At 45.2% G+C, this 8,462-nt stretch overlaps 1 protein-coding gene across 2 annotated transcripts in view; it reads left to right on the forward strand.

Moving 5' to 3' along the window:
- The window catches only part of RTKN2 (rhotekin 2), a 208,407-nt gene that overhangs the window by 124,751 nt on the left and 75,194 nt on the right, over positions 1-8,462 (forward strand). The gene's annotated exons all lie outside the window — the stretch shown is intronic.

Consider the following 8,462-nt stretch of genomic DNA (forward strand, 5'->3'; position numbering starts at 1 on the left):
CATGTGCATCTTGAAATACTACGGGTCTGTACACAGGATACAGCTTTAGGATATCAGCTTGCCTGTGTGCAGGGGTAGCTCCTGCAGAGCCTTCTCAGGGGGTTGCAGGTGAGATCAACCATATTCTTCCTGCAGGATTGGGGATGGTTGTGTCTGCTGTTGTAAGAAGAGAAATATCCATAGTTCTCCCCTCTAGTATTTGATATTAAGAATTTCATAATGCAGTTGCTTATGTATTCTTCCTTGCCTTGTTCTCCTTGTATCAATATAAATCTACATTTTCTCCCCTTTTAAGCAAAAGGCTAGTATTTCTTTCCATCCCACACAAACTAAACCTAGAATACCTGCAGTTAGATTAAACACCACTAACAAAACCTCTGTTTTGCAAAGAGTTGGAGGCAAGATGATATAAAGTGACTCGTGGTTTATATACAAGTATATGAAAGCCAAACTAGCCTTTGGATAGCTATGGATAATTCTTTCCGTCCCATAAAAGACTGGTTCATACTGTTTTTCATATTTTCGTTGCTGGGATTTCATACCGATTATGGTATTTATTTGAAATAACAAGCTATGTGAGTCCATCCAATTCCCAAGAACCCCATTGCCACTGTTCATTATGAGCTCCGATTAGTGACAGGATTACATTGTTAATGTCCGCAGGTATTCCGAATATTAGACCTGTCTCTTGTGTGTAGTTCTCCCTTCTGGTTACCTGGGAGTTGTCTGCTTGTATTCCCTCACTTCAAATCTGTACCAGCCAGAAATTATACACTTGTGAAACAGGCATGCTGTTCTGTTACAGTGAATCAATGGCTTTGCTCTCAGTCCTCTTTTTGTGTGTTAGTAAAAACAAAAGTTTTTTTACATACAGCATGAGTGCTGTTGCTGATTAAAAGTTTGTGTTAGATTTTGAATTGAATCCTTAGCACAAGGGTAAAGGTTAAGTTTGCTGATGGCTTGTGGCTCCGTGGTATGTTTCTTTGAAGCTGGAGGTGACAGAGGAGGACACAGTGATGGGTCTTGGTATCCATCTAGAAAAGGATTGGGTGATGGACTGGAGTTTGGTCTCCAGAAGACTGAGTTTTATTTGCTAGTGCAAGCTGGTGTCGGCTTAGACCATGTTCAGGTGCTCAGTTGAATTTTTGGCCAACTTGTGATGTAGATCTACTGTTCCTCTTCATCTGTAACATCCCTAGAATATAACTGAATTTTCTCATTAGCCTGTAGTTTCATTAAAAAACCCCATATATTTAAATGGTGGGTACAGCCAAAACTTATGGCTCTAGTTTCAAATTCTACAAGGGGAGGCTGGTAATAGCCAGGTTTGCTGCGGCTCCTTGAAAATGTAGAACAGCCCATACAACCACAAAACAGCCACAAAAGGTTGTTAAACAGCAAGGACTTGTGGTCCCAGAGATTTGGTAGGTTAATTCAGATTAGAAATGCTTTGGGGTTTTAGCTATGAGATGCGTATATCCTAGCATGGAGTGGTTACCTTTCTCCTTGATGCAGTGTTCAGAAATTTGTGTACTGCCCCATATGTATCTGCCCAGTGCGATGGGTAGAATGGTCTCTTGGTGGAGCCCTGTAATGCTGCTTTTGGAGTATGGTAGCAAGGAGAGTGGCACTTGCCACGCTCATAGTACAGTACTCAAAGGACAGGTTCAAGCTGTGTCTGTCAACAGAATTTACTGCCATGGGAAACCAAACTGCAGATAATCTAAACAGGGCACTTGCAGAAGATTTTAGTCCCTATATCGCTGCAAGAAGATCAAGACAGCCTGAGTTAAAGTGAAAAGAAACCCTCATTCTGAGCCCCATATTAACATGTTTTTAATTTCTTTCCAAGTTGACCAAAGTGAAACCAATCTGCCTCAAATTTCATAGTCAAGATTTTGTGCCAAGATTATGTATAAAGTGGGTCAGCTATCCAGAGCTGGTAATTTATGTGAATACAGGATTTCTACTGATTTGTTGTTATCTAAAATGACTGATGTTTCATAAAAACAAATTTCTGCTTGTGGATTGCTCTGAGAGTGGCAAATACTGCATTTGTACCAGTGTGTCGCTCTCTGGTGCTCCTCGTGGGTAGCTGGTCACTTCAGACAGGGAGGCCTATCTCTCTGCTTGGACACTGGTGGTCGAGGCACAGAAAGATAGGGTGGCCCTTGAAACACTCCAGGAAAGAGTGGGAGTCATTTCTGGAGTGAAGGAGGATCTATGCCAGCTGGATTAAAACATTGTTACCACATCTAATGTTATTTGGAAAAAAACCCTAACCTTTTAAATATATATTTGCAACCGTAAAGCCCCCTGAAACTTTCTCAGGGTGGGAAATGGCTAATCGTCAGGCTTGTATGCATGTTGAACTGATCAGTGTAATAATGATGGGAGCAATGGGTACATTGAATTACTTGTTAATACCTCACCGAGGTGAGAGTCGCCATAGCTTTGGTCTTCTTCCATGCCCCTGGCATTGCCTGGGATCTGAGCAGGAGCCGCAGGAGCCTGCCAGGCACAGGACTGCGGGGAATGTGTCCCCGCCATGGTTCCCACCCATGCGCCGTCCATCCTCTCTCCCTCTCCCTTCGCCCACGCCTTTCTGGCCTGGCAGCAAAGCCCTTTGCTCCAGGGCAGGCTGCAGGGTGAAGGTGTCTCCCTGCAGAGGGGATGGGTCCTTGCAGCCCCTGTTTTAGAGGTAGCCTTACCAGCTGGGCTGGTCTTCAGTAGACTACAATAGGTGGGCCATGGCAGAGCATCAAGAAGCAGATGGGTGTACACTAAAAGCAAAGGGCCATTTGGTATGTAGTCATTAGCCGTTGATGAGTGCATTAGTCCTCTTATGTCTTTCAGAAAGTCACCATTTTATTACAGAAAATTGCTATTTTGTTCCAAGTAGACTTTATTTCTATAATAAGAATAAAACCCCTTAGTTAGGGTTATGAAGAAGCAGAATATCATGTGCTTAATAGGAAGGGCAGTACCTGCTAAGGTCACGCAAGGGAACGGGGGATGGGGCCAGCTTGTAGCATGGTGCAGAGCATGGCCCTGCTCCAGGGCGGCTGCATTGGCGCCCCGCAGCCCAAGGGGTTTGTGGCCGGACAGTTGCTGCCCAGTGCTGCTGGGACAGTGTGGGAGGGGGAGACGTGTGCTTGGCCTCTTCTGGGAGCAATGCCTTCATCTTCATGTGCCGAAATCCCTGCGCCTCACCAGCCTGCCCTGCGCCTCAGCCTTCGGCCGCTGTTCAGAAAACTGCATTTTGCCTGTGGACTGTGGTGGATATTGTGCAGATTTGGCCCTGTCAGAAGAAGAAATTTGTGATCATTTATGTTCAGTTTGTGTGATTTGGGGATTGGCTCAGCCACTGATACTACCTTTGTTGCCAGCATCCTGTTGCAAATGACCACGGTAGTAGCGTGTCATTTGTTGGTCTCCATTCACCATCACTAGTTAATTAAGTGACACTTTCATGTATTTGGTGAAGTCCTCTAATTAATGTGTAACTCAGGCTGAGGGCAGACGGAGCGGACTGTCTCCGGTAACAGCAGAGCGTGTTGAAGTGGAACACACGCCACCACCGCGGGGGACGTGAACGGTGAGGAGAGCGTGAACTGCTCCGGTGCGGCGGGACTTGCAGAGACCGTGCTGCACCAATTCATTATCGGCCATCACCACCTAGTGGCAAAAAGGCTCCGTCTAGATTCAGCTGCCAACTCAGGTGTCTCTTTCAAGGCTTTTCCCCCTAAAAACCGAGTTTTGAGATAGGGTATGCATTTGCTGGGCTGGTTCTGGACTCACGCTGGCTTTTACGACAACGGGAAATTTCCTTCCGTGCAGAGAACCACTTCTGCTTCGTGCACACTGACATCCGAACGGACCCATATGTGTTGCCTCCTAGACACCTTGACCGTGTACATGGATAAAATGGAAGTGTTTTAGCTTTTGCCCAGGAGGTGACCTTTTACACCACCCAGATTCACACGTAATATAACCCCAATCCTGAAATCCAAGGAGGTAGGGATCCATGATGCAGGTTTTCATCTACTTACAACAAAAGGAATAAACCCCCGTCCCTAAATAAAAAATAATCTGGTTATTTTAAGTCCTCTAATGGTGTACCCTAGAAAACAGGGGTGGGAACACTATACAGTATTGAGGTGGGACGGGCACCTCCATTTCCTTGCTAACAAATGGTTAACAAAACTAAGATACTGAAGCCCACTAAAAGAATAGAAGAAAAAGCACGATATTGCTGTCCTGGTCCCTTTAGCACGTGCCATACTAATCTGTTTCAACTGCATCAGTTGCATCCTCCTTTTCATTCTCCCCACCCACACTTCTGGAAACTTAAACTTCTGCCTGTCCCCTGGCAAATGTTCCTCCTGGTTCACTTGGACCCGGGTTTTTGCCTTCTGCCTGTTGCTCTCAGCTGCCGTCCCCGGAGAGGAGTCTGCAGGTGAAATCCACATAATGTCTGGTAACATTTTCTTCAGATAGAGAAAGACTCTACAATAAAACTTATTCCCGGCAGTTCAGTGTGCTCACCATGGCAATTAAATTAAGTGACAAAGGAGTTACGGCTCCTTCATTATAGTTGTGATTATCCTTTTAATTTCATGATTTGCTAATGGATAAAATGTTTGACACCCTTAAGAGTATGTCAGCAGGGTGTTTGCTGCCAAAGTGGGCTCCCTCTGCCCTTTCTCCAAACTAGTTGGCTCCCAGTGTGGCTGAAATACTCCTCTGCCTCCATGGGACCGGAGAAGGGCAGGATGAGCTTGCGTGTGCTCACAAACTGCCCTTTGAGAAGGTCCCCCCCGTGCCTTTAAACCCTGTTTTCAAAGCTGCTGTGTGCAATAGAGTTTTTCAATATGTCCCCATGCCTCCCATTACCTCAAATCTTTTGTAGGGTTGGTGGGGAGCCTGGGCAGACTAGGGAAGTGTGCAGCCATGCTGGCAGCCACTGGCACGCCAAGGAGCTGGAAGTCATGGCTTTTGGTGCAGAAAGGGGTTCAGTTCCTGTAAATCCGAATTGCTTTGGCTGCTGTCGCCAGGCTTTGGGTGATGCCTGATCCATCCCTTGGTTCCTCAGGCTAATCCCCACAAAGGGCCTCTGCCCAGGAGTGGCCCTGGTGTAGCTTGGCACGAACATCATGGCATACCCTAGCGGCATGCAAAACCGGTGACTTTCACGTGCTCCTCTTAAACAGGTGCCTGAACAGATCTTCAGAGGGTGGGATAATTAAACCATGTCATTTTTAGGAGGTCACCTCTATACCCTGGACTTCAGGACAGTTGGTAGGCCAAGCAGGCTGACACAGAAACAATTAAAGGCTCACTGGTGGGTGAGTTTCTTAGTGTAAGCCTCGTGGATTTGGGGTAGTACTGGTCCATGGGAAAATATTTCATTTTTTCTGGCTGTTTTTTCTTCCCCATGAGAAAAATTTAAAAAATATCTTCTGAGTCTACTATTTTCTGCAAGGGGGAAAAATTTCTGAAAATTTGCTTCAGGTGAATGTGTTCTGTGATGCCAAAAGTGGTTTTCAGTGGAAGGTGTATATACAATTCATGGACTAGCTTGTTGGTAGTTTTATTTTGAAAAGTTTCTTTTGGGGTTTTGATCTAGGAGTGATAGAATCTTAATGAAGAGTAAAATCAGAACAAAACCAACCTTGTTTCAATTGTTTTCTTGACCCTCTCCTAGTGCACACACCTGAGTTGTAGTTTGCATGTATGGTGTGTGCATTTAGTTTGCATGTATGCGTGTTGATCAAATGACCAACGTTCAGCCTCCCCTCTCTTACAAAAATAGCCTGAACAGTGCTGGCTGGTGGGAGATCAGAAATCCCTTCAGGAGCAGAGGTCTGTGATGCCTGCCCAAGCTGTACTTCAGCAAAGGGCAATTACCATATGTATAATATCCTTGTGAAAATACTTCTGAAGTGTAGGACGCTGGGCCAAGGTTACCCTCGTTCTCCAGCTGAAGGACGATAGACCGCAGATGTCTTCTCAGAAACACACACCTTTGACCTTTCCTTGTTGGTCCACCATCTGTTTGCGAACAGGCATGAGAAACATGAATGGCAACAGGCGCGCTTGCCACCTGGGCGGTGTAAAGCCGTGGCAGAACAAGTGGGATACCATGCCAAGAGGAAAAACCCAAGCAGCCATCTGGTCCAGAGAGGCGGCTGCAGCAGAGAGCACCGGAGCACCAAGTCTGCACACTTGCAAAAGACAGAGCCTGTTTTCATCCTGGCACATCCAGCCTACCTGCGAGGCTTCGAGTTATCATTCAAGTAGATGAAGCCAACCACATAGCTGCATGCTGTAAGGTCAGGATCTCTTGCACTGTGCACAGCTGTATATTCACACAATGCCTTTTGTCTGTATGGCCCAAATATGCATTTAATCTAAACACAAGACCGTTGCCTGGCCTTCTGCCTCCTGGACTGACTTAAAAGTACCGTGTAGGTATAGTCATGGCTGGAGTAGGCACATTTAGCTTTGCCAGGGTGTGGGTAAATACCAGTATTGTGCATGTGTGGTGTAATATGTAATGCTCCATCTCCTCTGCCCACCTGGTGAGGGGCAAGTCAAGCAGCCGTGCTGCACACAGCTGGATAATCTGCCATCTTAGTGCAGCAGTTGCCCCCAGCCTGCCAAAGAAAGCACTTCGCAAGTGTCTCTGGTACAATGCAGTGACTTATTAGCATGCTGAGGCCCAGGAAAGGTGCTTGCTGCATGTGAGAAACTGTTGAAGGTACTGAGTTGGCAGAAAGAAGAGGCAGGGAGCTTGGGAAGCAGACAGAAAAATCAGCGAAGTAATGTAAAGGAAAGCGTTGCTGTGGGAACTGGCTGACAGTCAGGCAGGGTAGAGTCCAGGCAGAACTGCTGGCACCCGGCCAGCCACTGCCAGTCACTGAGCGGAGATAGGAGAGGGCAAGTACCAAAAGTGTGCAGAAATCCCCCCTGCTGACAAGCCCCTCTTAGCACAGTTACCCACTGTAAGCCAATAAACTATGGTTTGAACAAATAGTGTGGACAGAGTCTGGGGAATTTCTTGGAAGCCCTGGTCCTGAAGTCTATTTGAAATTAGTAATTAGGCTTCAAAACATGTGTCTAAAGTGTGATTTAAGGACTGAATGTGTCAGGCCGTATATATTCCAATGTTTTGGAGGTCAAAGCCTCTAAGAAACAGCAGGCAGTAATGAGTCCCACATCCTTTCACTGCTGCCTTATGTGTAGCTCTGGTTTTCCCTCATCTCACACCAGCACACGGTAAATTCCTCCAACCCATCACATTTATCTTTGAAAGTGACTTCTCAAGCAAGCAGAGGATCTCTCCTCCTCTTTCTCTCTCCCTTTCAGCTCAGAAGAGCCTCTTCCTCTTTCATAACATTATAATGAACCTGTAATCCGTTGTATTTTTTCCAGGCCTTTGTGAAAAATTCAAGCCAACTTTTACCTGCCTGCAATGTGTGATGCTAGGATAGAGACAGCGAGGGGGAAAAGGCTTGTCAAGCCAATGACTGCATTTAACTTATGTTGCTTGTTTCTCCCTCTCCTTGGAGAGATGTACAAATGAAAATTCAAGAGACCAGAATAAAAAAAGCGTGGCTAGATAGAGGGTGGCATTAGCAACAAAATGGGAAAGGACATTTTGTTCGTGTCACAACAAGATCTATTTTTAAGAGCTTGTTGTATGTTTCATGTCATAAAATCACTTCTGGGATTATTTTTTCTAAAAAAAACCCCACAAACAAAACAAAACAAAAAACCTATGCCCACTGCAGAAAGTACTAAAATAGTCCATTCCAGCCACTTCAGACAGGATGTATGGAAATGATCAGCATTAGTCTGAGGTAAGAACAAATAGACGTAACTATCTGGTGACGCAGAATAAAGAGAGAGAAGAGCGGGATTTTGCTCAAGTAGTTTGAAAGAGCCAGTGGCATTGGAAGGATCATTAGGGATGATAGAAGCAGTAATTTTTTTGACCTTGTAACTGCTCTAATTGGTGGCCATCCCTTTGAATATGAAAATCCCCTTGAATATTTCCAGTAACTCTCCTGGAAAAAAAACAAATGTGTTTAGATATCCTCTGGGTGTGGGAGACTGTTTTTACTACTGACACAGAGAGGCGGTCAGATGCCATCAAGTGCTTTAAAAACACGCTCTCTCTTCAACCGGCAAGAGCATCTCAAAATGATTGTCATTTTTCTATGTACAGCTCTAATTAAAGGTCTAGGTTTCAATTAGTCTCATTTTCCTGGCCTATAATGTTCCATGTCAGTCAGAACATTTTGTTTTAAGCAGAAAGTTCACCTGTAAGGGCCCAGACAGTATACATACTGCTCTGAGATGGTTTTAGTTATGGATGAGGTGTGATTTTAAAAACATAGATAGGAATGAGGCATCCAGGTCCTACTGAATTTCACTTTGATGTGAGCATACAACCC

Source organism: Haliaeetus albicilla, chromosome 11, assembly GCF_947461875.1.
Source record: "Haliaeetus albicilla chromosome 11, bHalAlb1.1, whole genome shotgun sequence".
In the NCBI taxonomy this organism is placed as follows: Eukaryota; Metazoa; Chordata; class Aves; order Accipitriformes; family Accipitridae; genus Haliaeetus; species Haliaeetus albicilla.